The sequence below is a fragment of the Ambystoma mexicanum genome, unplaced genomic scaffold (assembly GCF_040938575.1).
Source record: "Ambystoma mexicanum isolate Mex_15411 unplaced genomic scaffold, UKY_AmexF1_1 Mex_scaf10, whole genome shotgun sequence".
NCBI classification, from domain to species: Eukaryota; Metazoa; Chordata; class Amphibia; order Caudata; family Ambystomatidae; genus Ambystoma; species Ambystoma mexicanum.
In genome coordinates this window covers 1,927,501-1,952,500 of record NW_027182325.1, presented here as the reverse complement: position 1 = coordinate 1,952,500, position 25,000 = coordinate 1,927,501, and the positions used below count along the sequence as shown (strand labels likewise).

General features: G+C 47.1%; 64 non-coding genes and 18 pseudogenes across 64 annotated transcripts; all 82 read right to left on the bottom strand.

Annotated features, from left to right (window-relative positions):
• Positions 1-173: 173 nt before the first annotated feature.
• LOC138546415 (5S ribosomal RNA) lies at positions 174-282 on the bottom strand (annotated as a pseudogene).
• Positions 283-388: 106 nt separating this feature from the next.
• LOC138547955 (5S ribosomal RNA) lies at positions 389-507 on the bottom strand. The gene has a single exon (XR_011291777.1). It is a non-coding gene; the product is annotated as a 5S ribosomal RNA (ribosomal RNA).
• A 106-nt stretch (positions 508-613) lies between these two features.
• Positions 614-732, bottom strand: LOC138550253 (5S ribosomal RNA). Its single transcript, XR_011294010.1, has one exon. It is a non-coding gene; the product is annotated as a 5S ribosomal RNA (ribosomal RNA).
• Positions 733-838: 106 nt separating this feature from the next.
• On the bottom strand, positions 839-957 carry LOC138539907 (5S ribosomal RNA). Its single transcript, XR_011287967.1, has one exon. It is a non-coding gene; the product is annotated as a 5S ribosomal RNA (ribosomal RNA).
• A 106-nt stretch (positions 958-1,063) lies between these two features.
• On the bottom strand, positions 1,064-1,182 carry LOC138538695 (5S ribosomal RNA). Its single transcript, XR_011286785.1, has one exon. It is a non-coding gene; the product is annotated as a 5S ribosomal RNA (ribosomal RNA).
• Positions 1,183-1,646: 464 nt separating this feature from the next.
• LOC138543530 (5S ribosomal RNA) lies at positions 1,647-1,755 on the bottom strand (annotated as a pseudogene).
• A 105-nt stretch (positions 1,756-1,860) lies between these two features.
• Positions 1,861-1,979, bottom strand: LOC138549463 (5S ribosomal RNA). Its single transcript, XR_011293246.1, has one exon. It is a non-coding gene; the product is annotated as a 5S ribosomal RNA (ribosomal RNA).
• Positions 1,980-2,085: 106 nt separating this feature from the next.
• On the bottom strand, positions 2,086-2,204 carry LOC138541825 (5S ribosomal RNA). The gene has a single exon (XR_011289821.1). It is a non-coding gene; the product is annotated as a 5S ribosomal RNA (ribosomal RNA).
• A 106-nt stretch (positions 2,205-2,310) lies between these two features.
• Positions 2,311-2,429, bottom strand: LOC138549052 (5S ribosomal RNA). Its single transcript, XR_011292839.1, has one exon. It is a non-coding gene; the product is annotated as a 5S ribosomal RNA (ribosomal RNA).
• A 464-nt stretch (positions 2,430-2,893) lies between these two features.
• Positions 2,894-3,005, bottom strand: LOC138545858 (5S ribosomal RNA; annotated as a pseudogene).
• A 105-nt stretch (positions 3,006-3,110) lies between these two features.
• LOC138549452 (5S ribosomal RNA) lies at positions 3,111-3,229 on the bottom strand. Its single transcript, XR_011293235.1, has one exon. It is a non-coding gene; the product is annotated as a 5S ribosomal RNA (ribosomal RNA).
• Positions 3,230-3,335: 106 nt separating this feature from the next.
• On the bottom strand, positions 3,336-3,454 carry LOC138537132 (5S ribosomal RNA). The gene has a single exon (XR_011285279.1). It is a non-coding gene; the product is annotated as a 5S ribosomal RNA (ribosomal RNA).
• Positions 3,455-3,560: 106 nt separating this feature from the next.
• On the bottom strand, positions 3,561-3,679 carry LOC138540636 (5S ribosomal RNA). Its single transcript, XR_011288677.1, has one exon. It is a non-coding gene; the product is annotated as a 5S ribosomal RNA (ribosomal RNA).
• Positions 3,680-4,142: 463 nt separating this feature from the next.
• On the bottom strand, positions 4,143-4,251 carry LOC138546413 (5S ribosomal RNA; annotated as a pseudogene).
• A 106-nt stretch (positions 4,252-4,357) lies between these two features.
• On the bottom strand, positions 4,358-4,476 carry LOC138547953 (5S ribosomal RNA). The gene has a single exon (XR_011291776.1). It is a non-coding gene; the product is annotated as a 5S ribosomal RNA (ribosomal RNA).
• Positions 4,477-4,582: 106 nt separating this feature from the next.
• On the bottom strand, positions 4,583-4,701 carry LOC138550252 (5S ribosomal RNA). Its single transcript, XR_011294009.1, has one exon. It is a non-coding gene; the product is annotated as a 5S ribosomal RNA (ribosomal RNA).
• Positions 4,702-4,807: 106 nt separating this feature from the next.
• On the bottom strand, positions 4,808-4,926 carry LOC138539906 (5S ribosomal RNA). Its single transcript, XR_011287966.1, has one exon. It is a non-coding gene; the product is annotated as a 5S ribosomal RNA (ribosomal RNA).
• A 106-nt stretch (positions 4,927-5,032) lies between these two features.
• On the bottom strand, positions 5,033-5,151 carry LOC138539903 (5S ribosomal RNA). Its single transcript, XR_011287964.1, has one exon. It is a non-coding gene; the product is annotated as a 5S ribosomal RNA (ribosomal RNA).
• A 106-nt stretch (positions 5,152-5,257) lies between these two features.
• LOC138538694 (5S ribosomal RNA) lies at positions 5,258-5,376 on the bottom strand. Its single transcript, XR_011286784.1, has one exon. It is a non-coding gene; the product is annotated as a 5S ribosomal RNA (ribosomal RNA).
• A 464-nt stretch (positions 5,377-5,840) lies between these two features.
• Positions 5,841-5,949, bottom strand: LOC138543529 (5S ribosomal RNA; annotated as a pseudogene).
• Positions 5,950-6,054: 105 nt separating this feature from the next.
• LOC138549441 (5S ribosomal RNA) lies at positions 6,055-6,173 on the bottom strand. Its single transcript, XR_011293224.1, has one exon. It is a non-coding gene; the product is annotated as a 5S ribosomal RNA (ribosomal RNA).
• Positions 6,174-6,279: 106 nt separating this feature from the next.
• On the bottom strand, positions 6,280-6,398 carry LOC138541718 (5S ribosomal RNA). Its single transcript, XR_011289718.1, has one exon. It is a non-coding gene; the product is annotated as a 5S ribosomal RNA (ribosomal RNA).
• Positions 6,399-6,504: 106 nt separating this feature from the next.
• LOC138549051 (5S ribosomal RNA) lies at positions 6,505-6,623 on the bottom strand. Its single transcript, XR_011292838.1, has one exon. It is a non-coding gene; the product is annotated as a 5S ribosomal RNA (ribosomal RNA).
• A 464-nt stretch (positions 6,624-7,087) lies between these two features.
• Positions 7,088-7,199, bottom strand: LOC138545857 (5S ribosomal RNA; annotated as a pseudogene).
• Positions 7,200-7,304: 105 nt separating this feature from the next.
• LOC138549430 (5S ribosomal RNA) lies at positions 7,305-7,423 on the bottom strand. Its single transcript, XR_011293213.1, has one exon. It is a non-coding gene; the product is annotated as a 5S ribosomal RNA (ribosomal RNA).
• Positions 7,424-7,529: 106 nt separating this feature from the next.
• LOC138537016 (5S ribosomal RNA) lies at positions 7,530-7,648 on the bottom strand. Its single transcript, XR_011285168.1, has one exon. It is a non-coding gene; the product is annotated as a 5S ribosomal RNA (ribosomal RNA).
• A 106-nt stretch (positions 7,649-7,754) lies between these two features.
• On the bottom strand, positions 7,755-7,873 carry LOC138540635 (5S ribosomal RNA). The gene has a single exon (XR_011288676.1). It is a non-coding gene; the product is annotated as a 5S ribosomal RNA (ribosomal RNA).
• A 463-nt stretch (positions 7,874-8,336) lies between these two features.
• LOC138546412 (5S ribosomal RNA) lies at positions 8,337-8,445 on the bottom strand (annotated as a pseudogene).
• Positions 8,446-8,551: 106 nt separating this feature from the next.
• Positions 8,552-8,670, bottom strand: LOC138547952 (5S ribosomal RNA). Its single transcript, XR_011291775.1, has one exon. It is a non-coding gene; the product is annotated as a 5S ribosomal RNA (ribosomal RNA).
• Positions 8,671-8,776: 106 nt separating this feature from the next.
• LOC138550251 (5S ribosomal RNA) lies at positions 8,777-8,895 on the bottom strand. Its single transcript, XR_011294008.1, has one exon. It is a non-coding gene; the product is annotated as a 5S ribosomal RNA (ribosomal RNA).
• Positions 8,896-9,001: 106 nt separating this feature from the next.
• On the bottom strand, positions 9,002-9,120 carry LOC138539902 (5S ribosomal RNA). Its single transcript, XR_011287963.1, has one exon. It is a non-coding gene; the product is annotated as a 5S ribosomal RNA (ribosomal RNA).
• A 106-nt stretch (positions 9,121-9,226) lies between these two features.
• On the bottom strand, positions 9,227-9,345 carry LOC138538693 (5S ribosomal RNA). The gene has a single exon (XR_011286783.1). It is a non-coding gene; the product is annotated as a 5S ribosomal RNA (ribosomal RNA).
• A 464-nt stretch (positions 9,346-9,809) lies between these two features.
• Positions 9,810-9,918, bottom strand: LOC138543528 (5S ribosomal RNA; annotated as a pseudogene).
• A 105-nt stretch (positions 9,919-10,023) lies between these two features.
• On the bottom strand, positions 10,024-10,142 carry LOC138549418 (5S ribosomal RNA). The gene has a single exon (XR_011293200.1). It is a non-coding gene; the product is annotated as a 5S ribosomal RNA (ribosomal RNA).
• A 106-nt stretch (positions 10,143-10,248) lies between these two features.
• LOC138536736 (5S ribosomal RNA) lies at positions 10,249-10,367 on the bottom strand. Its single transcript, XR_011284901.1, has one exon. It is a non-coding gene; the product is annotated as a 5S ribosomal RNA (ribosomal RNA).
• Positions 10,368-10,473: 106 nt separating this feature from the next.
• On the bottom strand, positions 10,474-10,592 carry LOC138549050 (5S ribosomal RNA). Its single transcript, XR_011292837.1, has one exon. It is a non-coding gene; the product is annotated as a 5S ribosomal RNA (ribosomal RNA).
• A 463-nt stretch (positions 10,593-11,055) lies between these two features.
• On the bottom strand, positions 11,056-11,164 carry LOC138545792 (5S ribosomal RNA; annotated as a pseudogene).
• A 106-nt stretch (positions 11,165-11,270) lies between these two features.
• Positions 11,271-11,389, bottom strand: LOC138547951 (5S ribosomal RNA). Its single transcript, XR_011291774.1, has one exon. It is a non-coding gene; the product is annotated as a 5S ribosomal RNA (ribosomal RNA).
• Positions 11,390-11,495: 106 nt separating this feature from the next.
• LOC138550250 (5S ribosomal RNA) lies at positions 11,496-11,614 on the bottom strand. Its single transcript, XR_011294007.1, has one exon. It is a non-coding gene; the product is annotated as a 5S ribosomal RNA (ribosomal RNA).
• Positions 11,615-11,720: 106 nt separating this feature from the next.
• Positions 11,721-11,839, bottom strand: LOC138539901 (5S ribosomal RNA). The gene has a single exon (XR_011287962.1). It is a non-coding gene; the product is annotated as a 5S ribosomal RNA (ribosomal RNA).
• Positions 11,840-11,945: 106 nt separating this feature from the next.
• On the bottom strand, positions 11,946-12,064 carry LOC138538692 (5S ribosomal RNA). The gene has a single exon (XR_011286782.1). It is a non-coding gene; the product is annotated as a 5S ribosomal RNA (ribosomal RNA).
• Positions 12,065-12,528: 464 nt separating this feature from the next.
• LOC138543527 (5S ribosomal RNA) lies at positions 12,529-12,637 on the bottom strand (annotated as a pseudogene).
• Positions 12,638-12,742: 105 nt separating this feature from the next.
• On the bottom strand, positions 12,743-12,861 carry LOC138549406 (5S ribosomal RNA). Its single transcript, XR_011293188.1, has one exon. It is a non-coding gene; the product is annotated as a 5S ribosomal RNA (ribosomal RNA).
• Positions 12,862-12,967: 106 nt separating this feature from the next.
• Positions 12,968-13,086, bottom strand: LOC138536735 (5S ribosomal RNA). The gene has a single exon (XR_011284900.1). It is a non-coding gene; the product is annotated as a 5S ribosomal RNA (ribosomal RNA).
• Positions 13,087-13,192: 106 nt separating this feature from the next.
• On the bottom strand, positions 13,193-13,311 carry LOC138549049 (5S ribosomal RNA). The gene has a single exon (XR_011292836.1). It is a non-coding gene; the product is annotated as a 5S ribosomal RNA (ribosomal RNA).
• A 463-nt stretch (positions 13,312-13,774) lies between these two features.
• LOC138545791 (5S ribosomal RNA) lies at positions 13,775-13,883 on the bottom strand (annotated as a pseudogene).
• A 106-nt stretch (positions 13,884-13,989) lies between these two features.
• Positions 13,990-14,108, bottom strand: LOC138547950 (5S ribosomal RNA). Its single transcript, XR_011291773.1, has one exon. It is a non-coding gene; the product is annotated as a 5S ribosomal RNA (ribosomal RNA).
• A 106-nt stretch (positions 14,109-14,214) lies between these two features.
• LOC138550249 (5S ribosomal RNA) lies at positions 14,215-14,333 on the bottom strand. The gene has a single exon (XR_011294006.1). It is a non-coding gene; the product is annotated as a 5S ribosomal RNA (ribosomal RNA).
• A 106-nt stretch (positions 14,334-14,439) lies between these two features.
• Positions 14,440-14,558, bottom strand: LOC138539900 (5S ribosomal RNA). The gene has a single exon (XR_011287961.1). It is a non-coding gene; the product is annotated as a 5S ribosomal RNA (ribosomal RNA).
• A 106-nt stretch (positions 14,559-14,664) lies between these two features.
• LOC138540706 (5S ribosomal RNA) lies at positions 14,665-14,783 on the bottom strand. The gene has a single exon (XR_011288743.1). It is a non-coding gene; the product is annotated as a 5S ribosomal RNA (ribosomal RNA).
• Positions 14,784-15,247: 464 nt separating this feature from the next.
• On the bottom strand, positions 15,248-15,356 carry LOC138543040 (5S ribosomal RNA; annotated as a pseudogene).
• A 105-nt stretch (positions 15,357-15,461) lies between these two features.
• Positions 15,462-15,580, bottom strand: LOC138549393 (5S ribosomal RNA). The gene has a single exon (XR_011293175.1). It is a non-coding gene; the product is annotated as a 5S ribosomal RNA (ribosomal RNA).
• Positions 15,581-15,686: 106 nt separating this feature from the next.
• LOC138541814 (5S ribosomal RNA) lies at positions 15,687-15,805 on the bottom strand. Its single transcript, XR_011289810.1, has one exon. It is a non-coding gene; the product is annotated as a 5S ribosomal RNA (ribosomal RNA).
• Positions 15,806-15,911: 106 nt separating this feature from the next.
• Positions 15,912-16,030, bottom strand: LOC138549048 (5S ribosomal RNA). The gene has a single exon (XR_011292835.1). It is a non-coding gene; the product is annotated as a 5S ribosomal RNA (ribosomal RNA).
• Positions 16,031-16,493: 463 nt separating this feature from the next.
• On the bottom strand, positions 16,494-16,602 carry LOC138546411 (5S ribosomal RNA; annotated as a pseudogene).
• A 106-nt stretch (positions 16,603-16,708) lies between these two features.
• LOC138547949 (5S ribosomal RNA) lies at positions 16,709-16,827 on the bottom strand. Its single transcript, XR_011291772.1, has one exon. It is a non-coding gene; the product is annotated as a 5S ribosomal RNA (ribosomal RNA).
• Positions 16,828-16,933: 106 nt separating this feature from the next.
• LOC138550248 (5S ribosomal RNA) lies at positions 16,934-17,052 on the bottom strand. Its single transcript, XR_011294005.1, has one exon. It is a non-coding gene; the product is annotated as a 5S ribosomal RNA (ribosomal RNA).
• Positions 17,053-17,158: 106 nt separating this feature from the next.
• On the bottom strand, positions 17,159-17,277 carry LOC138539899 (5S ribosomal RNA). Its single transcript, XR_011287960.1, has one exon. It is a non-coding gene; the product is annotated as a 5S ribosomal RNA (ribosomal RNA).
• A 106-nt stretch (positions 17,278-17,383) lies between these two features.
• On the bottom strand, positions 17,384-17,502 carry LOC138541753 (5S ribosomal RNA). Its single transcript, XR_011289752.1, has one exon. It is a non-coding gene; the product is annotated as a 5S ribosomal RNA (ribosomal RNA).
• Positions 17,503-18,183: 681 nt separating this feature from the next.
• Positions 18,184-18,302, bottom strand: LOC138549382 (5S ribosomal RNA). Its single transcript, XR_011293164.1, has one exon. It is a non-coding gene; the product is annotated as a 5S ribosomal RNA (ribosomal RNA).
• A 106-nt stretch (positions 18,303-18,408) lies between these two features.
• LOC138541803 (5S ribosomal RNA) lies at positions 18,409-18,527 on the bottom strand. The gene has a single exon (XR_011289799.1). It is a non-coding gene; the product is annotated as a 5S ribosomal RNA (ribosomal RNA).
• Positions 18,528-18,633: 106 nt separating this feature from the next.
• LOC138542226 (5S ribosomal RNA) lies at positions 18,634-18,752 on the bottom strand. The gene has a single exon (XR_011290213.1). It is a non-coding gene; the product is annotated as a 5S ribosomal RNA (ribosomal RNA).
• Positions 18,753-19,215: 463 nt separating this feature from the next.
• On the bottom strand, positions 19,216-19,324 carry LOC138546409 (5S ribosomal RNA; annotated as a pseudogene).
• A 107-nt stretch (positions 19,325-19,431) lies between these two features.
• On the bottom strand, positions 19,432-19,550 carry LOC138547948 (5S ribosomal RNA). Its single transcript, XR_011291771.1, has one exon. It is a non-coding gene; the product is annotated as a 5S ribosomal RNA (ribosomal RNA).
• A 106-nt stretch (positions 19,551-19,656) lies between these two features.
• LOC138550247 (5S ribosomal RNA) lies at positions 19,657-19,775 on the bottom strand. Its single transcript, XR_011294004.1, has one exon. It is a non-coding gene; the product is annotated as a 5S ribosomal RNA (ribosomal RNA).
• Positions 19,776-19,881: 106 nt separating this feature from the next.
• On the bottom strand, positions 19,882-20,000 carry LOC138539897 (5S ribosomal RNA). Its single transcript, XR_011287958.1, has one exon. It is a non-coding gene; the product is annotated as a 5S ribosomal RNA (ribosomal RNA).
• A 106-nt stretch (positions 20,001-20,106) lies between these two features.
• Positions 20,107-20,225, bottom strand: LOC138538691 (5S ribosomal RNA). The gene has a single exon (XR_011286781.1). It is a non-coding gene; the product is annotated as a 5S ribosomal RNA (ribosomal RNA).
• Positions 20,226-20,689: 464 nt separating this feature from the next.
• LOC138543526 (5S ribosomal RNA) lies at positions 20,690-20,798 on the bottom strand (annotated as a pseudogene).
• Positions 20,799-20,903: 105 nt separating this feature from the next.
• Positions 20,904-21,022, bottom strand: LOC138549371 (5S ribosomal RNA). Its single transcript, XR_011293153.1, has one exon. It is a non-coding gene; the product is annotated as a 5S ribosomal RNA (ribosomal RNA).
• A 106-nt stretch (positions 21,023-21,128) lies between these two features.
• LOC138541792 (5S ribosomal RNA) lies at positions 21,129-21,247 on the bottom strand. Its single transcript, XR_011289788.1, has one exon. It is a non-coding gene; the product is annotated as a 5S ribosomal RNA (ribosomal RNA).
• Positions 21,248-21,353: 106 nt separating this feature from the next.
• LOC138549047 (5S ribosomal RNA) lies at positions 21,354-21,472 on the bottom strand. Its single transcript, XR_011292834.1, has one exon. It is a non-coding gene; the product is annotated as a 5S ribosomal RNA (ribosomal RNA).
• A 464-nt stretch (positions 21,473-21,936) lies between these two features.
• LOC138543525 (5S ribosomal RNA) lies at positions 21,937-22,045 on the bottom strand (annotated as a pseudogene).
• Positions 22,046-22,150: 105 nt separating this feature from the next.
• LOC138549360 (5S ribosomal RNA) lies at positions 22,151-22,269 on the bottom strand. Its single transcript, XR_011293142.1, has one exon. It is a non-coding gene; the product is annotated as a 5S ribosomal RNA (ribosomal RNA).
• A 106-nt stretch (positions 22,270-22,375) lies between these two features.
• LOC138541780 (5S ribosomal RNA) lies at positions 22,376-22,494 on the bottom strand. Its single transcript, XR_011289777.1, has one exon. It is a non-coding gene; the product is annotated as a 5S ribosomal RNA (ribosomal RNA).
• Positions 22,495-22,600: 106 nt separating this feature from the next.
• LOC138549046 (5S ribosomal RNA) lies at positions 22,601-22,719 on the bottom strand. The gene has a single exon (XR_011292833.1). It is a non-coding gene; the product is annotated as a 5S ribosomal RNA (ribosomal RNA).
• Positions 22,720-23,182: 463 nt separating this feature from the next.
• On the bottom strand, positions 23,183-23,291 carry LOC138546672 (5S ribosomal RNA; annotated as a pseudogene).
• Positions 23,292-23,397: 106 nt separating this feature from the next.
• On the bottom strand, positions 23,398-23,516 carry LOC138547946 (5S ribosomal RNA). Its single transcript, XR_011291769.1, has one exon. It is a non-coding gene; the product is annotated as a 5S ribosomal RNA (ribosomal RNA).
• Positions 23,517-23,622: 106 nt separating this feature from the next.
• On the bottom strand, positions 23,623-23,741 carry LOC138550246 (5S ribosomal RNA). The gene has a single exon (XR_011294003.1). It is a non-coding gene; the product is annotated as a 5S ribosomal RNA (ribosomal RNA).
• Positions 23,742-23,847: 106 nt separating this feature from the next.
• On the bottom strand, positions 23,848-23,966 carry LOC138539896 (5S ribosomal RNA). The gene has a single exon (XR_011287957.1). It is a non-coding gene; the product is annotated as a 5S ribosomal RNA (ribosomal RNA).
• A 106-nt stretch (positions 23,967-24,072) lies between these two features.
• Positions 24,073-24,191, bottom strand: LOC138538689 (5S ribosomal RNA). Its single transcript, XR_011286779.1, has one exon. It is a non-coding gene; the product is annotated as a 5S ribosomal RNA (ribosomal RNA).
• Positions 24,192-24,655: 464 nt separating this feature from the next.
• Positions 24,656-24,764, bottom strand: LOC138543523 (5S ribosomal RNA; annotated as a pseudogene).
• Positions 24,765-24,869: 105 nt separating this feature from the next.
• Positions 24,870-24,988, bottom strand: LOC138549349 (5S ribosomal RNA). The gene has a single exon (XR_011293131.1). It is a non-coding gene; the product is annotated as a 5S ribosomal RNA (ribosomal RNA).
• Between the last annotated feature and the right edge of the window lie 12 nt (positions 24,989-25,000).

The following is a 25,000-nucleotide window of genomic DNA, read 5'->3' as shown; positions in this document are numbered from 1 at the left end:
TATTACCCATGAACACACTACCTGTATGCTAATTCTATGTAAAAAGGTAGCTCCAGCCCTCATGATGTTGTCCAACATTTCCGCTATAAAACGGGATACAATTATTTTGGAAACCTACCAAATTTGAAAAATAATTGAGAAGTTGCGCAATTACTAATCATGGAGCACAAAAAAGCCTACAGCACCTGGTATTCCCAGGCAGTCTCCCATCCAGGTACTAACTAGGCCTGACCCTGCTTAGCTTCCGAGATCGGGCACATTCAGTGTGGTGTGGCCGTAGGCTCTGGGCCTAGTGAGTTTTGTACTTTTAAGCATCTAGTCGGCTAGACCTTGCAGTTTTGAAAGGCAATTGTGAAATGGCTCACTTCCTGAACTTGGAGCACAAAAAAGCCTACAGCACCTGGTATTCCCAGGTGGTCTCCCATCCAGGTACTAACTAGGCCCGACACTGCTTAGCTTCCGAGATCAGACGAGATCGGGCGCAATCAGTGTGGTGTGGCCGTAGGCTCTGGGCCTAGTGAGTTTTGTACTTTTAAGCATCTAGTCAGCTAGACCTTGCAGTTTTGAAAGGCAATTGAGAAATGGCTCACTTCCTGAACTTGGAGCACAAAAAAGCCTACAGCACCTGGTATTCCCAGGCGGTCTCCCATCCAGGTACTAACGAGGCCCGACACTGCTTAGCTTCCGAGATCAGACGAGATCGGGCGCATTCAGTGTGGTGTGGCCGTAGGCTCTGGTCCTTGTGAGTTTTGTACTTTTAAGCATCTAGTCGGCTAGACCTTGCAGTTTTGAAAGGCAATTGAGAAATGGCTCACTTCCTGAACTTGGAGTACAAAAAAGCCTACAGCACCTGGTATTCCCAGGCGGTCTTCCATCCAGGTACTAACTAGGCCCGACACTGCTTAGCTTCTGAGATCAGACGAGATCAGGCACATTCAGTGTGGTGTGGCCGTAGGCTCTGGGCCTAGTGAGTTTTGTACTTTTAAGCATCTAGTCGGCTAGACCTTGCAGTTTTAAAAGGCAATTGAGAAAGGGCTCACTTCCTGAACTTGGAGCACAAAAAAGCCTACAGCACCTGGTATTCCCAGGCGGTCTCCCATCCAGGTACTAACTAGGCCTGACACTGCTTAACTTCCGAGATCAGTCGAGATCGGGTGCATTCAGTGTGGTGTGGCCGTAGGCTCTAGGAATGCTAAGAATATTACTCTTATGCATTTGCATTTAGTAAGCTAAGCCATGCAGCCACTTGCAACATGATACCACGCTCATCGCTCGATCAGGCTCGATCAGGCGAGATATATAAGACTGGTGGGCCCATTCAGGACTCCTATGTCTGGTAGGATAACTTTAATTCATCCATCCTGTGTCTGTTGCAGGGAGGTGGAGAGAACAATCAACACAATAATGGTTTTCTTTCATGCCTCTTGAAGGACTCAATATTCTCTGTACTGCATTACATGTGAAAGTTGATTTATTACCCATGAACACACTACCTGTATGCTAATTCTATGTAAAAAGGTAGCTTCAGCCCTCATGATGTTGTCCAACATTTCCGCTATAAAACGGGATACAATTATTTTGGAAACATACCAAATTTGAAAAATAATTGAGAAGTTGCGCAATTACTAATCATGGAGCACAAAAAAAGCCTACAGCACCTGGTATTCCCAGGCAGTCTCCCATCCAGGTACTAACTAGGCCCGACCCTGCTTAGCTTCCGAGATCGGGCGCATTCAGTGTGGTGTGGCCGTAGGCTCTGGGCCTAGTGAGTTTGTACTTTTAAGCATCTAGTCGGCTAGACCTTGCAGTTTTGAAAGGCAATTGTGAAATGGCTCACTTCCTGAACTTGGAGCACAAAAAAGCCTACAGCACCTGGTATTCCCAGGTGGTCTCCCATCCAGGTACTAACTAGGCCCGACACTGCTTAGCTTCCGAGATCAGACGAGATCGGGCGCATTCAGTGTGGTGTGGCCGTAGGCTCTGGGCCTAGTGAGTTTTGTACTTTTAAGCATCTAGTCGGCTAGACCTTGCAGTTTTGAAAGGCAATTGAGAAATGGCTCACTTCCTGAACTTGGAGTACAAAAAAGCCTACAGCACCTGGTATTCCCAGGCGGTCTCCCATCCAGGTACTAACTAGGCCCGACACTGCTTAGCTTCTGAGATCAGACGAGATCAGGCGCATTCAGTGTGGTGTGGCCGTAGGCTCTGGGCCTAGTGAGTGTTGTACTTTTAAGCATCTAGTCGGCTAGACCTTGCAGTTTTAAAAGGCAATTGAGAAAGGGCTCACTTCCTGAACTTGGAGCACAAAAAAGCCTACAGCACCTGGTATTCCCAGGCGGTCTCCCATCCAGGTACTAACTAGGCCTGACACTGCTTAACTTCCGAGATCAGACGAGATCGGGTGCATTCAGTGTGGTGTGGCCGTAGGCTCTAGGAATGCTAAGAATATTACTCTTATGCATTTGCATTTAGTAAGCTAAGCCATGCAGCCACTTGCAACATGATACCACGCTCATCGCTCGATCAGGCTCGATCAGGCGAGATATATAAGACTGGTGGGCCCATTCAGGACTCCTATGTCTGGTAGGATAACTTTAATTCATCCATCCTGTGTCTGTTGCAGGGAGGTGGAGAGAACAATCAACACAATAATGGTTTTCTTTCATGCCTCTTGAAGGACTCAATATTCTCTGTACTGCATTACATGTGAAAGTTGATTTATTACCCATGAACACACTACCTGTATGCTAATTCTATGTAAAAAGGTAGCTCCAGCCCTCATGATGTTGTCCAACATTTCCGCTATAAAACGGGATACAATTATTTTGGAAACATACCAAATTTGAAAAATAATTGAGAAGTTGCGCAATTACTAATCATGGAGCACAAAAAAAGCCTACAGCACCTGGTATTCCCAGGCAGTCTCCCATCCAGGTACTAACTAGGCCCGACCCTGCTTAGCTTCCGAGATCGGGCGCATTATTCAGTGTGGTGTGGCCGTAGGCTCTGGGCCTAGTGAGTTTGTACTTTTAAGCATCTAGTCGGCTAGACCTTGCAGTTTTGAAAGGCAATTGTGAAATGGCTCACTTCCTGAACTTGGAGCACAAAAAAGCCTACAGCACCTGGTATTCCCAGGTGGTCTCCCATCCAGGTACTAACTAGGCCCGACACTGCTTAGCTTCCGAGATCAGACGAGATCGGGCGCATTCAGTGTGGTGTGGCCGTAGGCTCTGGGCCTAGTGAGTTTTGTACTTTTAAGCATCTAGTCGGCTAGACCTTGCAGTTTTGAAAGGCAATTGAGAAATGGCTCACTTCCTGAACTTGGAGTACAAAAAAGCCTACAGCACCTGGTATTCCCAGGCGGTCTCCCATCCAGGTACTAACTAGGCCCAACACTGCTTAGCTTCTGAGATCAGACGAGATCAGGCGCATTCAGTGTGGTGTGGCCGTAGGCTCTGGGCCTAGTGAGTGTTGTACTTTTAAGCATCTAGTCGGCTAGACCTTGCAGTTTTAAAAGGCAATTGAGAAAGGGCTCACTTCCTGAACTTGGAGCACAAAAAAGCCTACAGCACCTGGTATTCCCAGGCGGTCTCCCATCCAGGTAGTAACTAGGCCTGACACTGCTTAACTTCCGAGATCAGACGAGATCGGGTGCATTCAGTGTGGTGTGGCCGTAGGCTCTATGAATGCTAAGAATATTACTCTTATGCATTTGCATTTAGTAAGCTAAGCCATGCAGCCACTTGCAACATGATACCACGCTCATCGCTCGATCAGGCTCGATCAGGCGAGATATATAAGACTGGTGGGCCCATTCAGGACTCCTATGTCTGGTAGGATAACTTTAATTCATCCATCCTGTGTCTGTTGCAGGGAGGTGGAGAGAACAATCAACACAATAATGGTTTTCTTTCATGCCTCTTGAAGGACTCAATATTCTCTGTACTGCATTACATGTGAAAGTCGATTTATTACCCATGAACACACTACCTGTATGCTAATTCTATGTAAAAAGGTAGCTCCAGCCCTCATGATGTTGTCCAACATTTCCGCTATAAAACGGGATACAATTATTTTGGAAACATACCAAATTTGAAAAATAATTGAGAAGTTGCGCAATTACTAATCATGGAGCACAAAAAAGCCTACAGCACCTGGTATTCCCAGGCAGTCTCCCATCCAGGTACTAACTAGGCCTGACCCTGCTTAGCTTCCGAGATCGGGCACATTCAGTGTGGTGTGGCCGTAGGCTCTGGGCCTAGTGAGTTTTGTACTTTTAAGCATCTAGTCGGCTAGACCTTGCAGTTTTGAAAGGCAATTGTGAAATGGCTCACTTCCTGAACTTGGAGCACAAAAAAGCCTACAGCACCTGGTATTCCCAGGTGGTCTCCCATCCAGGTACTAACTAGGCCCGACACTGCTTAGCTTCCGAGATCAGACGAGATCGGGCGCAATCAGTGTGGTGTGGCCGTAGGCTCTGGGCCTAGTGAGTTTTGTACTTTTAAGCATCTAGTCAGCTAGACCTTGCAGTTTTGAAAGGCAATTGAGAAATGGCTCACTTCCTGAACTTGGAGCACAAAAAAGCCTACAGCACCTGGTATTCCCAGGCGGTCTCCCATCCAGGTACTAACGAGGCCCGACACTGCTTAGCTTCCGAGATCAGACGAGATCGGGCGCATTCAGTGTGGTGTGGCCGTAGGCTCTGGTCCTTGTGAGTTTTGTACTTTTAAGCATCTAGTCGGCTAGACCTTGCAGTTTTGAAAGGCAATTGAGAAATGGCTCACTTCCTGAACTTGGAGTACAAAAAAGCCTACAGCACCTGGTATTCCCAGGCGGTCTTCCATCCAGGTACTAACTAGGCCCGACACTGCTTAGCTTCTGAGATCAGACGAGATCAGGCACATTCAGTGTGGTGTGGCCGTAGGCTCTGGGCCTAGTGAGTTTTGTACTTTTAAGCATCTAGTCGGCTAGACCTTGCAGTTTTAAAAGGCAATTGAGAAAGGGCTCACTTCCTGAACTTGGAGCACAAAAAAGCCTACAGCACCTGGTATTCCCAGGCGGTCTTCCATCCAGGTACTAACTAGGCCCGACACTGCTTAGCTTCTGAGATCAGACGAGATCAGGCACATTCAGTGTGGTGTGGCCGTAGGCTCTGGGCCTAGTGAGTTTTGTACTTTTAAGCATCTAGTCGGCTAGACCTTGCAGTTTTAAAAGGCAATTGAGAAAGGGCTCACTTCCTGAACTTGGAGCACAAAAAAGCCTACAGCACCTGGTATTCCCAGGCGGTCTCCCATCCAGGTACTAACTAGGCCTGACACTGCTTAACTTCCGAGATCAGTCGAGATCGGGTGCATTCAGTGTGGTGTGGCCGTAGGCTCTAGGAATGCTAAGAATATTACTCTTATGCATTTGCATTTAGTAAGCTAAGCCATGCAGCCACTTGCAACATGATACCACGCTCATCGCTCGATCAGGCTCGATCAGGCGAGATATATAAGACTGGTGGGCCCATTCAGGACTCCTATGTCTGGTAGGATAACTTTAATTCATCCATCCTGTGTCTGTTGCAGGGAGGTGGAGAGAACAATCAACACAATAATGGTTTTCTTTCATGCCTCTTGAAGGACTCAATATTCTCTGTACTGCATTACATGTGAAAGTTGATTTATTACCCATGAACACACTACCTGTATGCTAATTCTATGTAAAAAGGTAGCTCCAGCCCTCATGATGTTGTCCAACATTTCCGCTATAAAACGGGATACAATTATTTTGGAAACATACCAAATTTGAAAAATAATTGAGAAGTTGCGCAATTACTAATCATGGAGCACAAAAAAAGCCTACAGCACCTGGTATTCCCAGGCAGTCTCCCATCCAGGTACTAACTAGGCCCGACCCTGCTTAGCTTCCGAGATCGGGCGCATTCAGTGTGGTGTGGCCGTAGGCTCTGGGCCTAGTGAGTTTGTACTTTTAAGCATCTAGTCGGCTAGACCTTGCAGTTTTGAAAGGCAATTGTGAAATGGCTCACTTCCTGAACTTGGAGCACAAAAAAGCCTACAGCACCTGGTATTCCCAGGTGGTCTCCCATCCAGGTACTAACTAGGCCCGACACTGCTTAGCTTCCGAGATCAGACGAGATCGGGCGCATTCAGTGTGGTGTGGCCGTAGGCTCTGGGCCTAGTGAGTTTTGTACTTTTAAGCATCTAGTCGGCTAGACCTTGCAGTTTTGAAAGGCAATTGAGAAATGGCTCACTTCCTGAACTTGGAGTACAAAAAAGCCTACAGCACCTGGTATTCCCAGGCGGTCTCCCATCCAGGTACAAACTAGCCCCGACACTGCTTAGCTTCTGAGATCAGACGAGATCAGGCGCATTCAGTGTGGTGTGGCCGTAGGCTCTGGGCCTAGTGAGTGTTGTACTTTTAAGCATCTAGTCGGCTAGACCTTGCAGTTTTAAAAGGCAATTGAGAAAGGGCTCACTTCCTGAACTTGGAGCACAAAAAAGCCTACAGCACCTGGTATTCCCAGGCGGTCTCCCATCCAGGTACTAACTAGGCCTGACACTGCTTAACTTCCGAGATCAGACGAGATCGGGTGCATTCAGTGTGGTGTGGCCGTAGGCTCTAGGAATGCTAAGAATATTACTCTTATGTATTTGCATTTAGTAAGCTAAGCCATGCAGCCACTTGCAACATGATACCACGCTCATCGCTCGATCAGGCTCGATCAGGCGAGATATATAAGACTGGTGGGCCCATTCAGGACTCCTATGTCTGGTAGGATAACTTTAATTCATCCATCCTGTGTCTGTTGCAGGGAGGTGGAGAGAACAATCAACACAATAATGGTTTTCTTTCATGCCTCTTGAAGGACTCAATATTCTCTGTACTGCATTACATGTGAAAGTTGATTTATTACCCATGAACACACTACCTGTATGCTAATTCTATGTAAAAAGGTAGCTCCAGCCCTCATGATGTTGTCCAACATTTCCGCTATAAAACGGGATACAATTATTTTGGAAACATACCAAATTTGAAAAATAATTGAGAAGTTGCGCAATTACTAATCATGGAGCACAAAAAAAGCCTACAGCACCTGGTATTCCCAGGCAGTCTCCCATCCAGGTACTAACTAGGCCCGACCCTGCTTAGCTTCCGAGATCGGGCGCATTATTCAGTGTGGTGTGGCCGTAGGCTCTGGGCCTAGTGAGTTTGTACTTTTAAGCATCTAGTCGGCTAGACCTTGCAGTTTTGAAAGGCAATTGTGAAATGGCTCACTTCCTGAACTTGGAGCACAAAAAAGCCTACAGCACCTGGTATTCCCAGGTGGTCTCCCATCCAGGTACTAACTAGGCCCGACACTGCTTAGCTTCCGAGATCAGACGAGATCGGGCGCATTCAGTGTGGTGTGGCCGTAGGCTCTGGGCCTAGTGAGTTTTGTACTTTTAAGCATCTAGTCGGCTAGACCTTGCAGTTTTGAAAGGCAATTGAGAAATGGCTCACTTCCTGAACTTGGAGTACAAAAAAGCCTACAGCACCTGGTATTCCCAGGCGGTCTCCCATCCAGGTACTAACTAGGCCCAACACTGCTTAGCTTCTGAGATCAGACGAGATCAGGCGCATTCAGTGTGGTGTGGCCGTAGGCTCTGGGCCTAGTGAGTGTTGTACTTTTAAGCATCTAGTCGGCTAGACCTTGCAGTTTTAAAAGGCAATTGAGAAAGGGCTCACTTCCTGAACTTGGAGCACAAAAAAGCCTACAGCACCTGGTATTCCCAGGCGGTCTCCCATCCAGGTAGTAACTAGGCCTGACACTGCTTAACTTCCGAGATCAGACGAGATCGGGTGCATTCAGTGTGGTGTGGCCGTAGGCTCTATGAATGCTAAGAATATTACTCTTATGCATTTGCATTTAGTAAGCTAAGCCATGCAGCCACTTGCAACATGATACCACGCTCATCGCTCGATCAGGCTCGATCAGGCGAGATATATAAGACTGGTGGGCCCATTCAGGACTCCTATGTCTGGTAGGATAACTTTAATTCATCCATCCTGTGTCTGTTGCAGGGAGGTGGAGAGAACAATCAACACAATAATGGTTTTCTTTCATGCCTCTTGAAGGACTCAATATTCTCTGTACTGCATTACATGTGAAAGTCGATTTATTACCCATGAACACACTACCTGTATGCTAATTCTATGTAAAAAGGTAGCTCCAGCCCTCATGATGTTGTCCAACATTTCCGCTATAAAACGGGATACAATTATTTTGGAAACATACCAAATTTGAAAAATAATTGAGAAGTTGCGCAATTACTAATCATGGAGCACAAAAAAGCCTACAGCACCTGGTATTCCCAGGCAGTCTCCCATCCAGGTACTAACTAGGCCTGACCCTGCTTAGCTTCCGAGATCGGGCACATTCAGTGTGGTGTGGCCGTAGGCTCTGGGCCTAGTGAGTTTTGTACTTTTAAGCATCTAGTCGGCTAGACCTTGCAGTTTTGAAAGGCAATTGTGAAATGGCTCACTTCCTGAACTTGGAGCACAAAAAAGCCTACAGCACCTGGTATTCCCAGGTGGTCTCCCATCCAGGTACTAACTAGGCCCGACACTGCTTAGCTTCCGAGATCAGACGAGATCGGGCGCAATCAGTGTGGTGTGGCCGTAGGCTCTGGGCCTAGTGAGTTTTGTACTTTTAAGCATCTAGTCAGCTAGACCTTGCAGTTTTGAAAGGCAATTGAGAAATGGCTCACTTCCTGAACTTGGAGCACAAAAAAGCCTACAGCACCTGGTATTCCCAGGCGGTCTCCCATCCAGGTACTAACGAGGCCCGACACTGCTTAGCTTCCGAGATCAGACGAGATCGGGCGCATTCAGTGTGGTGTGGCCGTAGGCTCTGGTCCTTGTGAGTTTTGTACTTTTAAGCATCTAGTCGGCTAGACCTTGCAGTTTTGAAAGGCAATTGAGAAATGGCTCACTTCCTGAACTTGGAGTACAAAAAAGCCTACAGCACCTGGTATTCCCAGGCGGTCTTCCATCCAGGTACTAACTAGGCCCGACACTGCTTAGCTTCTGAGATCAGACGAGATCAGGCACATTCAGTGTGGTGTGGCCGTAGGCTCTGGGCCTAGTGAGTTTTGTACTTTTAAGCATCTAGTCGGCTAGACCTTGCAGTTTTAAAAGGCAATTGAGAAAGGGCTCACTTCCTGAACTTGGAGCACAAAAAAGCCTACAGCACCTGGTATTCCCAGGCGGTCTCCCATCCAGGTACTAACTAGGCCTGACACTGCTTAACTTCCGAGATCAGTCGAGATCGGGTGCATTCAGTGTGGTGTGGCCGTAGGCTCTAGGAATGCTAAGAATATTACTCTTATGCATTTGCATTTAGTAAGCTAAGCCATGCAGCCACTTGCAACATGATACCACGCTCATCGCTCGATCAGGCTCGATCAGGCGAGATATATAAGACTGGTGGGCCCATTCAGGACTCCTATGTCTGGTAGGATAACTTTAATTCATCCATCCTGTGTCTGTTGCAGGGAGGTGGAGAGAACAATCAACACAATAATGGTTTTCTTTCATGCCTCTTGAAGGACTCAATATTCTCTGTACTGCATTACATGTGAAAGTTGATTTATTACCCATGAACACACTACCTGTATGCTAATTCTATGTAAAAAGGTAGCTCCAGCCCTCATGATGTTGTCCAACATTTCCGCTATAAAACGGGATACAATTATTTTGGAAACATACCAAATTTGAAAAATAATTGAGAAGTTGCGCAATTACTAATCATGGAGCACAAAAAAAGCCTACAGCACCTGGTATTCCCAGGCAGTCTCCCATCCAGGTACTAACTAGGCCCGACCCTGCTTAGCTTCCGAGATCGGGCGCATTCAGTGTGGTGTGGCCGTAGGCTCTGGGCCTAGTGAGTTTGTACTTTTAAGCATCTAGTCGGCTAGACCTTGCAGTTTTGAAAGGCAATTGTGAACTGGCTCACTTCCTGAACTTGGAGCACAAAAAAGCCTACAGCACCTGGTATTCCCAGGTGGTCTCCCATCCAGGTACTAACTAGGCCCGACACTGCTTAGCTTCCGAGATCAGACGAGATCGGGCGCATTCAGTGTGGTGTGGCCGTAGGCTCTGGGCCTAGTGAGTTTTGTACTTTTAAGCATCTAGTCGGCTAGACCTTGCAGTTTTGAAAGGCAATTGAGAAATGGCTCACTTCCTGAACTTGGAGTACAAAAAAGCCTACAGCACCTGGTATTCCCAGGCGGTCTCCCATCCAGGTACTAACTAGACCCGACACTGCTTAGCTTCTGAGATCAGACGAGATCAGGCGCATTCAGTGTGGTGTGGCCGTAGGCTCTGGGCCTAGTGAGTGTTGTACTTTTAAGCATCTAGTCGGCTAGACCTTGCAGTTTTAAAAGGCAATTGAGAAAGGGCTCACTTCCTGAACTTGGAGCACAAAAAAGCCTACAGCACCTGGTATTCCCAGGCGGTCTCCCATCCAGGTACTAACTAGGCCTGACACTGCTTAACTTCCGAGATCAGACGAGATCGGGTGCATTCAGTGTGGTGTGGCCGTAGGCTCTAGGAATGCTAAGAATATTACTCTTATGCATTTGCATTTAGTAAGCTAAGCCATGCAGCCACTTGCAACATGATACCACGCTCATCGCTCGATCAGGCTCGATCAGGCGAGATATATAAGACTGGTGGGCCCATTCAGGACTCCTATGTCTGGTAGGATAACTTTAATTCATCCATCCTGTGTCTGTTGCAGGGAGGTGGAGAGAACAATCAACACAATAATGGTTTTCTTTCATGCCTCTTGAAGGACTCAATATTCTCTGTACTGCATTACATGTGAAAGTCGATTTATTACCCATGAACACACTACCTGTATGCTAATTCTATGTAAAAAGGTAGCTCCAGCCCTCATGATGTTGTCCAACATTTCCGCTATAAAACGGGATACAATTATTTTGGAAACATACCAAATTTGAAAAATAATTGAGAAGTTGCGCAATTACTAATCATGGAGCACAAAAAAGCCTACAGCACCTGGTATTCCCAGGCAGTCTCCCATCCAGGTACTAACTAGGCCTGACCCTGCTTAGCTTCCGAGATCGGGCACATTCAGCGTGGTGTGGCCGTAGGCTCTGGGCCTAGTGAGTTTTGTACTTTTAAGCATCTAGTCGGCTAGACCTTGCAGTTTTGAAAGGCAATTGTGAAATGGCTCACTTCCTGAACTTGGAGCACAAAAAAGCCTACAGCACCTGGTATTCCCAGGTGGTCTCCCATCCAGGTACTAACTAGGCCCGACACTGCTTAGCTTCCGAGATCAGACGAGATCGGGCGCAATCAGTGTGGTGTGGCCGTAGGCTCTGGGCCTAGTGAGTTTTGTACTTTTAAGCATCTAGTCAGCTAGACCTTGCAGTTTTGAAAGGCAATTGAGAAATGGCTCACTTCCTGAACTTGGAGCACAAAAAAGCCTACAGCACCTGGTATTCCCAGGCGGTCTCCCATCCAGGTACTAACGAGGCCCGACACTGCTTAGCTTCCGAGATCAGACGAGATCGGGCGCATTCAGTGTGGTGTGGCCGTAGGCTCTGGTCCTTGTGAGTTTTGTACTTTTAAGCATCTAGTCGGCTAGACCTTGCAGTTTTGAAAGGCAATTGAGAAATGGCTCACTTCCTGAACTTGGAGTACAAAAAAGCCTACAGCACCTGGTATTCCCAGGCGGTCTTCCATCCAGGTACTAACTAGGCCCGACACTGCTTAGCTTCTGAGATCAGACGAGATCAGGCACATTCAGTGTGGTGTGGCCGTAGGCTCTGGGCCTAGTGAGTTTTGTACTTTTAAGCATCTAGTCGGCTAGACCTTGCAGTTTTAAAAGGCAATTGAGAAAGGGCTCACTTCCTGAACTTGGAGCACAAAAAAGCCTACAGCACCTGGTATTCCCAGGCGGTCTCCCATCCAGGTACTAACTAGGCCTGACACTGCTTAACTTCCGAGATCAGTCGAGATCGGGTGCATTCAGTGTGGTGTGGCCGTAGGCTCTAGGAATGCTAAGAATATTACTCTTATGCATTTGCATTTAGTAAGCTAAGCCATGCAGCCACTTGCAACATGATACCACGCTCATCGCTCGATCAGGCTCGATCAGGCGAGATATATAAGACTGGTGGGCCCATTCAGGACTCCTATGTCTGGTAGGATAACTTTAATTCATCCATCCTGTGTCTGTTGCAGGGAGGTGGAGAGAACAATCAACACAATAATGGTTTTCTTTCATGCCTCTTGAAGGACTCAATATTCTCTGTACTGCATTACATGTGAAAGTTGATTTATTACCCATGAACACACTACCTGTATGGTAATTCTATGTAAAAAGGTAGCTCCAGCCCTCATGATGTTGTCCAACATTTCCGCTATAAAACGGGATACAATTATTTTGGAAACATACCAAATTTGAAAAATAATTGAGAAGTTGCGCAATTACTAATCATGGAGCACAAAAAAAGCCTACAGCACCTGGTATTCCCAGGCAGTCTCCCATCCAGGTACTAACTAGGCCCGACCCTGCTTAGCTTCCGAGATCGGGCGCATTCAGTGTGGTGTGGCCGTAGGCTCTGGGCCTAGTGAGTTTGTACTTTTAAGCATCTAGTCGGCTAGACCTTGCAGTTTTGAAAGGAAATTGTGAACTGGCTCACTTCCTGAACTTGGAGCACAAAAAAGCCTACAGCACCTGGTATTCCCAGGTGGTCTCCCATCCAGGTACTAACTAGGCCCGACACTGCTTAGCTTCCGAGATCAGACGAGATCGGGCGCATTCAGTGTGGTGTGGCCGTAGGCTCTGGGCCTAGTGAGTTTTGTACTTTTAAGCATCTAGTCGGCTAGACCTTGCAGTTTTGAAAGGCAATTGAGAAATGGCTCACTTCCTGAACTTGGAGTACAAAAAAGCCTACAGCACCTGGTATTCCCAGGCGGTCTCCCATCCAGGTACTAACTAGACCCGACACTGCTTAGCTTCTGAGATCAGACGAGATCAGGCGCATTCAGTGTGGTGTGGCCGTAGGCTCTGGGCCTAGTGAGTGTTGTACTTTTAAGCATCTAGTCGGCTAGACCTTGCAGTTTTAAAAGGCAATTGAGAAAGGGCTCACTTCCTGAACTTGGAGCACAAAAAAGCCTACAGCACCTGGTATTCCCAGGCGGTCTCCCATCCAGGTACTAACTAGGCCTGACACTGCTTAACTTCCGAGATCAGACGAGATCGGGTGCATTCAGTGTGGTGTGGCCGTAGGCTCTAGGAATGCTAAGAATATTACTCTTATGCATTTGCATTTAGTAAGCTAAGCCATGCAGCCACTTGCAACATGATACCACGCTCATCGCTCGATCAGGCTCGATCAGGCGAGATATATAAGACTGGTGGGCCCATTCAGGACTCCTATGTCTGGTAGGATAACTTTAATTCATCCATCCTGTGTCTGTTGCAGGGAGGTGGAGAGAACAATCAACACAATAATGGTTTTCTTTCATGCCTCTTGAAGGACTCAATATTCTCTGTACTGCATTACATGTGAAAGTCGATTTATTACCCATGAACACACTACCTGTATGCTAATTCTATGTAAAAAGGTAGCTCCAGCCCTCATGATGTTGTCCAACATTTCCGCTATAAAACGGGATACAATTATTTTGGAAACATACCAAATTTGAAAAATAATTGAGAAGTTGCGCAATTACTAATCATGGAGCACAAAAAAGCCTACAGCACCTGGTATTCCCAGGCAGTCTCCCATCCAGGTACTAACTAGGCCTGACCCTGCTTAGCTTCCGAGATCGGGCACATTCAGCGTGGTGTGGCCGTAGGCTCTGGGCCTAGTGAGTTTTGTACTTTTAAGCATCTAGTCGGCTAGACCTTGCAGTTTTGAAAGGCAATTGTGAAATGGCTCACTTCCTGAACTTGGAGCACAAAAAAGCCTACAGCACCTGGTATTCCCAGGTGGTCTCCCATCCAGGTACTAACTAGGCCCGACACTGCTTAGCTTCCGAGATCAGACGAGATCGGGCGCAATCAGTGTGGTGTGGCCGTAGGCTCTGGGCCTAGTGAGTTTTGTACTTTTAAGCATCTAGTCAGCTAGACCTTGCAGTTTTGAAAGGCAATTGAGAAATGGCTCACTTCCTGAACTTGGAGCACAAAAAAGCCTACAGCACCTGGTATTCCCAGGCGGTCTCCCATCCAGGTACTAACGAGGCCCGACACTGCTTAGCTTCCGAGATCAGACGAGATCGGGCGCATTCAGTGTGGTGTGGCCGTAGGCTCTGGTCCTTGTGAGTTTTGTACTTTTAAGCATCTAGTCGGCTAGACCTTGCAGTTTTGAAAGGCAATTGAGAAATGGCTCACTTCCTGAACTTGGAGTACAAAAAAGCCTACAGCACCTGGTATTCCCAGGCGGTCTTCCATCCAGGTACTAACTAGGCCCGACACTGCTTAGCTTCTGAGATCAGACGAGATCAGGCACATTCAGTGTGGTGTGGCCGTAGGCTCTGGGCCTAGTGAGTTTTGTACTTTTAAGCATCTAGTCGGCTAGACCTTGCAGTTTTAAAAGGCAATTGAGAAAGGGCTCACTTCCTGAACTTGGAGCACAAAAATGCCTACAGCACCTGGTATTCCCAGGCGGTCTCCCATCCAGGTACTAACTAGGCCTGACACTGCTTAACTTCCGAGATCAGTCGAGATCGGGTGCATTCAGTGTGGTGTGGCCGTAGGCTCTAGGAATGCTAAGAATATTACTCTTATGCATTTGCATTTAGTAAGCTAAGCCATGCAGCCACTTGCAACATGATACCACGCTCATCGCTCGATCAGGCTCGATCAGGCGAGATATATAAGACTGGTGGGCCCATTCAGGACTCCTATGTCTGGTAGGATAACTTTAATTCATCCATCCTGTGTCTGTTGCAGGGAGGTGGAGAGAACAATCAACACAATAATGGTTTTCTTTCATGCCTCTTGAAGGACTCAATATTCTCTGTACTGCATTACATGTGAAAGTTGATTTATTACCCATGAACACACTACCTGTATGCTAATTCTATGTAAAAAGGTAGCTCCAGCCCTCATGATGTTGTCCAACATTTCCGCTATAAAACGGGATACAATTATTTTGGAAACATACCAAATTTGAAAAATAATTGAGAAGTTGCGCAATTACTAATCATGGAGCACAAAAAAAGCCTACAGCACCTGGTATTCCCAGGCAGTCTCCCATCCAGGTACTAACTAGGCCCGACCCTGCTTAGCTTCCGAGATCGGGTGCATTCAGTGTGGTGTGGCCGTAGGCTCTGGGCCTAGTGAGTTTGTACTTTTAAGCATCTAGTCGGCTAGACCTTGCAGTTTTGAAAGGCAATTGTGAAATGGCTCACTTCCTGAACTTGGAGCACAAAAAAGCCTACAGCACCTGGTATTCCCAGGTGGTCTCCCATCCAGGTACTAACTAGGCCCGACACTGCTTAGCTTCCGAGATCAGACGAGATCGGGCGCATTCAGTGTGGTGTGGCCGTAGGCTCTGGGCCTAGTGAGTTTTGTACTTTTAAGCATCTAGTCGGCTAGACCTTGCAGTTTTGAAAGGCAATTGAGAAATGGCTCACTTCCTGAACTTGGAGTACAAAAAAGCCTACAGCACCTGGTATTCCCAGGCGGTCTCCCATCCAGGTACTAACTAGGCCCGACACTGCTTAGCTTCTGAGATCAGACGAGATCAGGCGCATTCAGTGTGGTGTGGCCGTAGGCTTTGGGCCTAGTGAGTGTTGTACTTTTAAGCATCTAGTCGGCTAGACCTTGCAGTTTTAAAAGGCAATTGAGAAAGGGCTCACTTCCTGAACTTGGAGCACAAAAAAGCCTACAGCACCTGGTATTCCCAGGCGGTCTCCCATCCAGGTACTAACTAGGCCTGACACTGCTTAACTTCCGAGATCAGACGAGATCGGGTGCATTCAGTGTGGTGTGGCCGTAGGCTCTAGGAATGCTAAGAATATTACTCTTATGCATTTGCATTTAGTAAGCTAAGCCATGCAGCCACTTGCAACATGATACCACGCTCATCGCTCGATCAGGCTCGATCAGGCGAGATATATAAGACTGGTGGGCCCATTCAGGACTCCTATGTCTGGTAGGATAACTTTAATTCATCCATCCTGTGTCTGTTGCAGGGAGGTGGAGAGAACAATCAACACAATAATGGTTTTCTTTCATGCCTCTTGAAGGACTCAATATTCTATGTACTGCATTACATGTGAAAGTCGATTTATTACCCATGAACACACTACCTGTATGCTAATTCTATGTAAAAAGGTAGCTCCAGACCTCATGATGTTGTCCAACATTTCCGCTATAAAACGGGATACAATTATTTTGGAAACATACCAAATTTGAAAAATAATTGAGAAGTTGCGCAATTACTAATCATGGAGCACAAAAAAGCCTACAGCACCTGGTATTCCCAGGCAGTCTCCCATCCAGGTACTAACTAGGCCTGACCCTGCTTAGCTTCCGAGATCGGGCACATTCAGTGTGGTGTGGCCGTAGGCTCTGGGCCTAGTGAGTTTTGTACTTTTAAGCATCTAGTCGGCTAGACCTTGCAGTTTTGAAAGGCAATTGTGAAATGGCTCACTTCCTGAACTTGGAGCACAAAAAAGCCTACAGCACCTGGTATTCCCAGGTGGTCTCCCATCCAGGTACTAACTAGGCCCGACACTGCTTAGCTTCCGAGATCAGACGAGATCGGGCGCAATCAGTGTGGTGTGGCCGTAGGCTCTGGGCCTAGTGAGTTTTGTACTTTTAAGCATCTAGTCAGCTAGACCTTGCAGTTTTGAAAGGCAATTGAGAAATGGCTCACTTCCTGAACTTGGAGCACAAAAAAGCCTACAGCACCTGGTATTCCCAGGCGGTCTCCCATCCAGGTACTAACGAGGCCCGACACTGCTTAGCTTCCGAGATCAGACGAGATCGGGCGCATTCAGTGTGGTGTGGCCGTAGGCTCTGGTTCTTGTGAGTTTTGTACTTTTAAGCATCTAGTCGGCTAGACCTTGCAGTTTTGAAAGGCAATTGAGAAATGGCTCACTTCCTGAACTTGGAGTACAAAAAAGCCTACAGCACCTGGTATTCCCAGGCGGTCTTCCATCCAGGTACTAACTAGGCCCGACACTGCTTAGCTTCTGAGATCAGACGAGATCAGGCACATTCAGTGTGGTGTGGCCGTAGGCTCTGGGCCTAGTGAGTTTTGTACTTTTAAGCATCTAGTCGGCTAGACCTTGCAGTTTTAAAAGGCAATTGAGAAAGGGCTCACTTCCTGAACTTGGAGCACAAAAAAGCCTACAGCACCTGGTATTCCCAGGCAGTCTCCCATCCAGGTACTAACTAGGCCTGACACTGCTTAACTTCCGAGATCAGTCGAGATCGGGTGCATTCAGTGTGGTGTGGCCGTAGGCTCTAGGAATGCTAAGAATATTACTCTTATGCATTTGCATTTAGTAAGCTAAGCCATGCAGCCACTTGCAACATGATACCACGCTCATCGCTCGATCAGGCTCGATCAGGCGAGATATATAAGACTGGTGGGCCCATTCAGGACTCCTATGTCTGGTAGGATAACTTTAATTCATCCATCCTGTGTCTGTTGCAGGGAGGTGGAGAGAACAATCAACACAATAATGGTTTTCTTTCATGCCTCTTGAAGGACTCAATATTCTCTGTACTGCATTACATGTGAAAGTTGATTTATTACCCATGAACACACTACCTGTATGCTAATTCTATGTAAAAAGGTAGCTCCAGCCCTCATGATGTTGTCCAACATTTCCGCTATAAAACGGGATACAATTATTTTGGAAACATACCAAATTTGAAAAATAATTGAGAAGTTGCGCAATTACTAATCATGGAGCACAAAAAAAGCCTACAGCACCTGGTATTCCCAGGCAGTCTCCCATCCAGGTACTAACTAGGCCCGACCCTGCTTAGCTTGCGAGATCCGGCGCATTATTCAGTGTGGTGTGGCCGTAGGCTCTGGGCCTAGTGAGTTTGTACTTTTAAGCATCTAGTCGGCTAGACCTTGCAGTTTTGAAAGGCAATTGTGAAATGGCTCACTTCCTGAACTTGGAGCACAAAAAAGCCTACAGCACCTGGTATTCCCAGGTGGTCTCCCATCCAGGTACTAACTAGGCCCGACACTGCTTAGCTTCCGAGATCAGACGAGATCGGGCGCATTCAGTGTGGTGTGGCCGTAGGCTCTGGGCCTAGTGAGTTTTGTACTTTTAAGCATCTAGTCGGCTAGACCTTGCAGTTTTGAAAGGCAATTGAGAAATGGCTCACTTCCTGAACTTGGAGTACAAAAAAGCCTACAGCACCTGGTATTCCCAGGCGGTCTCCCATCCAGGTACTAACTAGGCCCGACACTGCTTAGCTTCTGAGATCAGACGAGATCAGGCGCATTCAGTGTGGTGTGGCCGTAGGCTCTGGGCCTAGTGAGTGTTGTACTTTTAAGCATCTAGTCGGCTAGACCTTGCAGTTTTAAAAGGCAATTGAGAAAGGGCTCACTTCCTGAACTTGGAGCACAAAAAAGCCTACAGCACCTGGTATTCCCAGGCGGTCTCCCATCCAGGTAGTAACTAGGCCTGACACTGCTTAACTTCCGAGATCAGACAAGATCGGGTGCATTCAGTGTGGTGTGGCCGTAGGCTCTAGGAATGCTAAGAATATTACTCTTATGCATTTGCATTTAGTAAGCTAAGCCATGCAGCCACTTGCAACATGATACCACGCTCATCGCTCGATCAGGCTCGATCAGGCGAGATATATAAGACTGGTGGGCCCATTCAGGACTCCTATGTCTGGTAGGATAACTTTAATTCATCCATCCTGTGTCTGTTGCAGGGAGGTGGAGAGAACAATCAACACAATAATGGTTTTCTTTCATGCCTCTTGAAGGACTCAATATTCTCTGTACTGCATTACATGTGAAAGTCGATTTATTACCCATGAACACACTACCTGTATGCTAATTCTATGTAAAAAGGTAGCTCCAGCCCTCATGATGTTGTCCAACATTTCCGCTATAAAACGGGATACAATTATTTTGGAAACATACCAAATTTGAAAAATAATTGAGAAGTTGCGCAATTACTAATCATGGAGCACAAAAAAGCCTACAGCACCTGGTATTCCCAGGCAGTCTCCCATCCAGGTACTAACTAGGCCTGACCCTGCTTAGCTTCCGAGATCGGGCACATTCAGTGTGGTGTGGCCGTAGGCTCTGGGCCTAGTGAGTTTTGTACTTTTAAGCATCTAGTCGGCTAGACCTTGCAGTTTTGAAAGGCAATTGTGAAATGGCTCACTTCCTGAACTTGGAGCACAAAAAAAGCCTACAGCACCTGGTATTCCCAGGTGGTCTCCCATCCAGGTACTAACTAGGCCCGACACTGCTTAGCTTCCGAGATCAGACGAGATCGGGCGCAATCAGTGTGGTGTGGCCGTAGGCTCTGGGCCTAGTGAGTTTTGTACTTTTAAGCATCTAGTCAGCTAGACCTTGCAGTTTTGAAAGGCAATTGAGAAATGGCTCACTTCCTGAACTTGGAGCACAAAAAAGCCTACAGCACCTGGTATTCCCAGGCGGTCTCCCATCCAGGTACTAACGAGGCCCGACACTGCTTAGCTTCCGAGATCAGACGAGATCGGGCGCATTCAGTGTGGTGTGGCCGTAGGCTCTGGTCCTTGTGAGTTTTGTACTTTTAAGCATCTAGTCGGCTAGACCTTGCAGTTTTGAAAGGCAATTGAGAAATGGCTCACTTCCTGAACTTGGAGTACTAAAAAGCCTACAGCACCTGGTATTCCCAGGCGGTCTTCCATCCAGGTACTAACTAGGCCCGACACTGCTTAGCTTCTGAGATCAGACGAGATCAGGCACATTCAGTGTGGTGTGGCCGTAGGCTCTGGGCCTAGTGAGTTTTGTACTTTTAAGCATCTAGTCGGCTAGACCTTGCAGTTTTAAAAGGCAATTGAGAAAGGGCTCACTTCCTGAACTTGGAGCACAAAAAAGCCTACAGCACCTGGTATTCCCAGGCGGTCTCCCATCCAGGTACTAACTAGGCCTGACACTGCTTAACTTCCGAGATCAGTCGAGATCGGGTGCATTCAGTGTGGTGTGGCCGTAGGCTCTAGGAATGCTAAGAATATTACTCTTATGCATTTGCATTTAGTAAGCTAAGCCATGCAGCCACTTGCAACATGATACCACGCTCATCGCTCGATCAGGCTCGATCAGGCGAGATATATAAGACTGGTGGGCCCATTCAGGACTCCTATGTCTGGTAGGATAACTTTAATTCATCCATCCTGTGTCTGTTGCAGGGAGGTGGAGAGAACAATCAACACAATAATGGTTTTCTTTCATGCCTCTTGAAGGACTCAATATTCTCTGTACTGCATTACATGTGAAAGTTGATTTATTACCCATGAACACACTACCTGTATGCTAATTCTATGTAAAAAGGTAGCTCCAGCCCTCATGATGTTGTCCAACATTTCCGCTATAAAACGGGATACAATTATTTTGGAAACATACCAAATTTGAAAAATAATTGAGAAGTTGCGCAATTACTAATCATGGAGCACAAAAAAAGCCTACAGCACCTGGTATTCCCAGGCAGTCTCCCATCCAGGTACTAACTAGGCCCGACCCTGCTTAGCTTCCGAGATCGGGCGCATTCAGTGTGGTGTGGCCGTAGGCTCTGGGCCTAGTGAGTTTGTACTTTTAAGCATCTAGTCGGCTAGACCTTGCAGTTTTGAAAGGCAATTGTGAAATGGCTCACTTCCTGAACTTGGAGCACAAAAAAGCCTACAGCACCTGGTATTCCCAGGTGGTCTCCCATCCAGGTACTAACTAGGCCCGACACTGCTTAGCTTCCGAGATCAGACGAGATCGGGCGCATTCAGTGTGGTGTGGCCGTAGGCTCTGGGCCTAGTGAGTTTTGTACTTTTAAGCATCTAGTCGGCTAGACCTTGCAGTTTTGAAAGGCAATTGAGAAATGGCTCACTTCCTGAACTTGGAGTACAAAAAAGCCTACAGCACCTGGTATTCCCAGGCGGTCTCCCATCCAGGTACTAACTAGGCCCGACACTGCTTAGCTTCTGAGATCAGACGAGATCAGGCGCATTCAGTGTGGTGTGGCCGTAGGCTCTGGGCCTAGTGAGTGTTGTACTTTTAAGCATCTAGTCGGCTAGACCTTGCAGTTTTAAAAGGCAATTGAGAAAGGGCTCACTTCCTGAACTTGGAGCACAAAAAAGCCTACAGCACCTGGTATTCCCAGGCGGTCTCCCATCCAGGTACTAACTAGGCCTGACACTGCTTAACTTCCGAGATCAGACGAGATCGGGTGCATTCAGTGTGGTGTGGCCGTAGGCTCTAGGAATGCTAAGAATATTACTCTTATGCATTTGCATTTAGTAAGCTAAGCCATGCAGCCACTTGCAACATGATACCACGCTCATCGCTCGATCAGGCTCGATCAGGCGAGATATATAAGACTGGTGGGCCCATTCAGGACTCCTATGTCTGGTAGGATAACTTTAATTCATCCATCCTGTGTCTGTTGCAGGGAGGTGGAGAGAACAATCAACACAATAATGGTTTTCTTTCATGCCTCTTGAAGGACTCAATATTCTCTGTACTGCATTACATGTGAAAGTTGATTTATTACCCATGAACACACTACCTGTATGCTAATTCTATGTAAAAAGGTAGCTCCAGCCCTCATGATGTTGTCCAACATTTCCGCTATAAAACGGGATACAATTATTTTGGAAACATACCAAATTTGAAAAATAATTGAGAAGTTGCGCAATTACTAATCATGGAGCACAAAAAAAGCCTACAGCACCTGGTATTCCCAGGCAGTCTCCCATCCAGGTACTAACTAGGCCCGACCCTGCTTAGCTTCCGAGATCGGGCGCATTCAGTGTGGTGTGGCCGTAGGCTCTGGGCCTAGTGAGTTTGTACTTTTAAGCATCTAGTCGGCTAGACCTTGCAGTTTTGAAAGGCAATTGTGAAATGGCTCACTTCCTGAACTTGGAGCACAAAAAAGCCTACAGCACCTGGTATTCCCAGGTGGTCTCCCATCCAGGTACTAACTAGGCCCGACACTGCTTAGCTTCCGAGATCAGACGAGATCGGGCGCATTCAGTGTGGTGTGGCCGTAGGCTCTGGGCCTAGTGAGTTTTGTACTTTTAAGCATCTAGTCGGCTAGACCTTGCAGTTTTGAAAGGCAATTGAGAAATGGCTCACTTCCTGAACTTGGAGTACAAAAAAGCCTACAGCACCTGGTATTCCCAGGCGGTCTCCCATCCAGGTACTAACTAGGCCCGACACTGCTTAGCTTCTGAGATCAGACGAGATCAGGCGCATTCAGTGTGGTGTGGCCGTAGGCTCTGGGCCTAGTGAGTGTTGTACTTTTAAGCATCTAGTCGGCTAGACCTTGCAGTTTTAAAAGGCAATTGAGAAAGGGCTCACTTCCTGAACTTGGAGCACAAAAAAGCCTACAGCACCTGGTATTCCCAGGCGGTCTCCCATCCAGGTACTAACTAGGCCTGACACTGCTTAACTTCCGAGATCAGACGAGATCGGGTGCATTCAGTGTGGTGTGGCCGTAGGCTCTAGGAATGCTAAGAATATTACTCTTATGCATTTGCATTTAGTAAGCTAAGCCATGCAGCCACTTGCAACATGATACCACGCTCATCGCTCGATCAGGCTCGATCAGGCGAGATATATAAGACTGGTGGGCCCATTCAGGACTCCTATGTCTGGTAGGATAACTTTAATTCATCCATCCTGTGTCTGTTGCAGGGAGGTGGAGAGAACAATCAACACAATAATGGTTTTCTTTCATGCCTCTTGAAGGACTCAATATTCTCTGTACTGCATTACATGTGAAAGTCGATTTATTACCCATGAACACACTACCTGTATGCTAATTCTATGTAAAAAGGTAGCTCCAGACCTCATGATGTTGTCCAACATTTCCGCTATAAAACGGGATACAATTATTTTGGAAACATACCAAATTTGAAAAATAATTGAGAAGTTGCGCAATTACTAATCATGGAGCACAAAAAAGCCTACAGCACCTGGTATTCCCAGGCAGTCTCCCATCCAGGTACTATCTAGGCCTGACCCTGCTTAGCTTCCGAGATCGGGCACATTCAGTGTGGTGTGGCCGTAGGCTCTGGGCCTAGTGAGTTTTGTACTTTTAAGCATCTAGTCGGCTAGACCTTGCAGTTTTGAAAGGCAATTGTGAAATGGCTCACTTCCTGAACTTGGAGCACAAAAAAGCCTACAGCACCTGGTATTCCCAGGTGGTCTCCCATCCAGGTACTAACTAGGCCCGACACTGCTTAGCTTCCGAGATCAGACGAGATCGGGCGCAATCAGTGTGGTGTGGCCGTAGGCTCTGGGACTAGTGAGTTTTGTACTTTTAAGCATCTAGTCAGCTAGACCTTGCAGTTTTGAAAGGCAATTGAGAAATGGCTCACTTCCTGAACTTGGAGCACAAAAAAGCCTACAGCACCTGGTATTCCCAGGCGGTCTCCCATCCAGGTACTAACGAGGCCCGACACTGCTTAGCTTCCGAGATCAGACGAGATCGGGCGCATTCAGTGTGGTGTGGCCGTAGGCTCTGGTTCTTGTGAGTTTTGTACTTTTAAGCATCTAGTCGGCTAGACCTTGCAGTTTTGAAAGGCAATTGAGAAATGGCTCACTTCCTGAACTTGGAGTACAAAAAAGCCTACAGCACCTGGTATTCCCAGGCGGTCTTCCATCCAGGTACTAACTAGGCCCGACACTGCTTAGCTTCTGAGATCAGACGAGATCAGGCACATTCAGTGTGGTGTGGCCGTAGGCTCTGGGCCTAGTGAGTTTTGTACTTTTAAGCATCTAGTCGGCTAGACCTTGCAGTTTTAAAAGGCAATTGAGAAAGGGCTCACTTCCTGAACTTGGAGCACAAAAAAGCCTACAGCACCTGGTATTCCCAGGCGGTCTCCCATCCAGGTACTAACTAGGCCTGACACTGCTTAACTTCCGAGATCAGTCGAGATCGGGTGCATTCAGTGTGGTGTGGCCGTAGGCTCTAGGAATGCTAAGAATATTACTCTTATGCATTTGCATTTAGTAAGCTAAGCCATGCAGCCACTTGCAACATGATACCACGCTCATCGCTCGATCAGGCTCGATCAGGCGAGATATATAAGACTGGTGGGCCCATTCAGGACTCCTATGTCTGGTAGGATAACTTTAATTCATCCATCCTGTGTCTGTTGCAGGGAGGTGGAGAGAACAATCAACACAACAATGGTTTTCTTTCATGCCTCTTGAAGGACTCAATATTCTCTGTACTGCATTACATGTGAAAGTTGATTTATTACCCATGAACACACTACCTGTATGCTAATTCTATGTAAAAAGGTAGCTCCAGCCCTCATGATGTTGTCCAACATTTCCGCTATAAAACGGGATACAATTATTTTGGAAACATACCAAATTTGAAAAATAATTGAGAAGTTGCGCAATTACTAATCATGGAGCACAAAAAAAGCCTACAGCACCTGGTATTCCCAGGCAGTCTCCCATCCAGGTACTAACTAGGCCCGACCCTGCTTAGCTTCCGAGATCGGGCGCATTCAGTGTGGTGTGGCCGTAGGCTCTGGGCCTAGTGAGTTTGTACTTTTAAGCATCTAGTCGGCTAGACCTTGCAGTTTTGAAAGGCAATTGTGAAATGGCTCACTTCCTGAACTTGGAGCACAAAAAAGCCTACAGCACCTGGTATTCCCAGGTGGTCTCCCATCCAGGTACTAACTAGGCCCGACACTGCTTAGCTTCCGAGATCAGACGAGATCGGGCGCATTCAGTGTGGTGTGGCCGTAGGCTCTGGGCCTAGT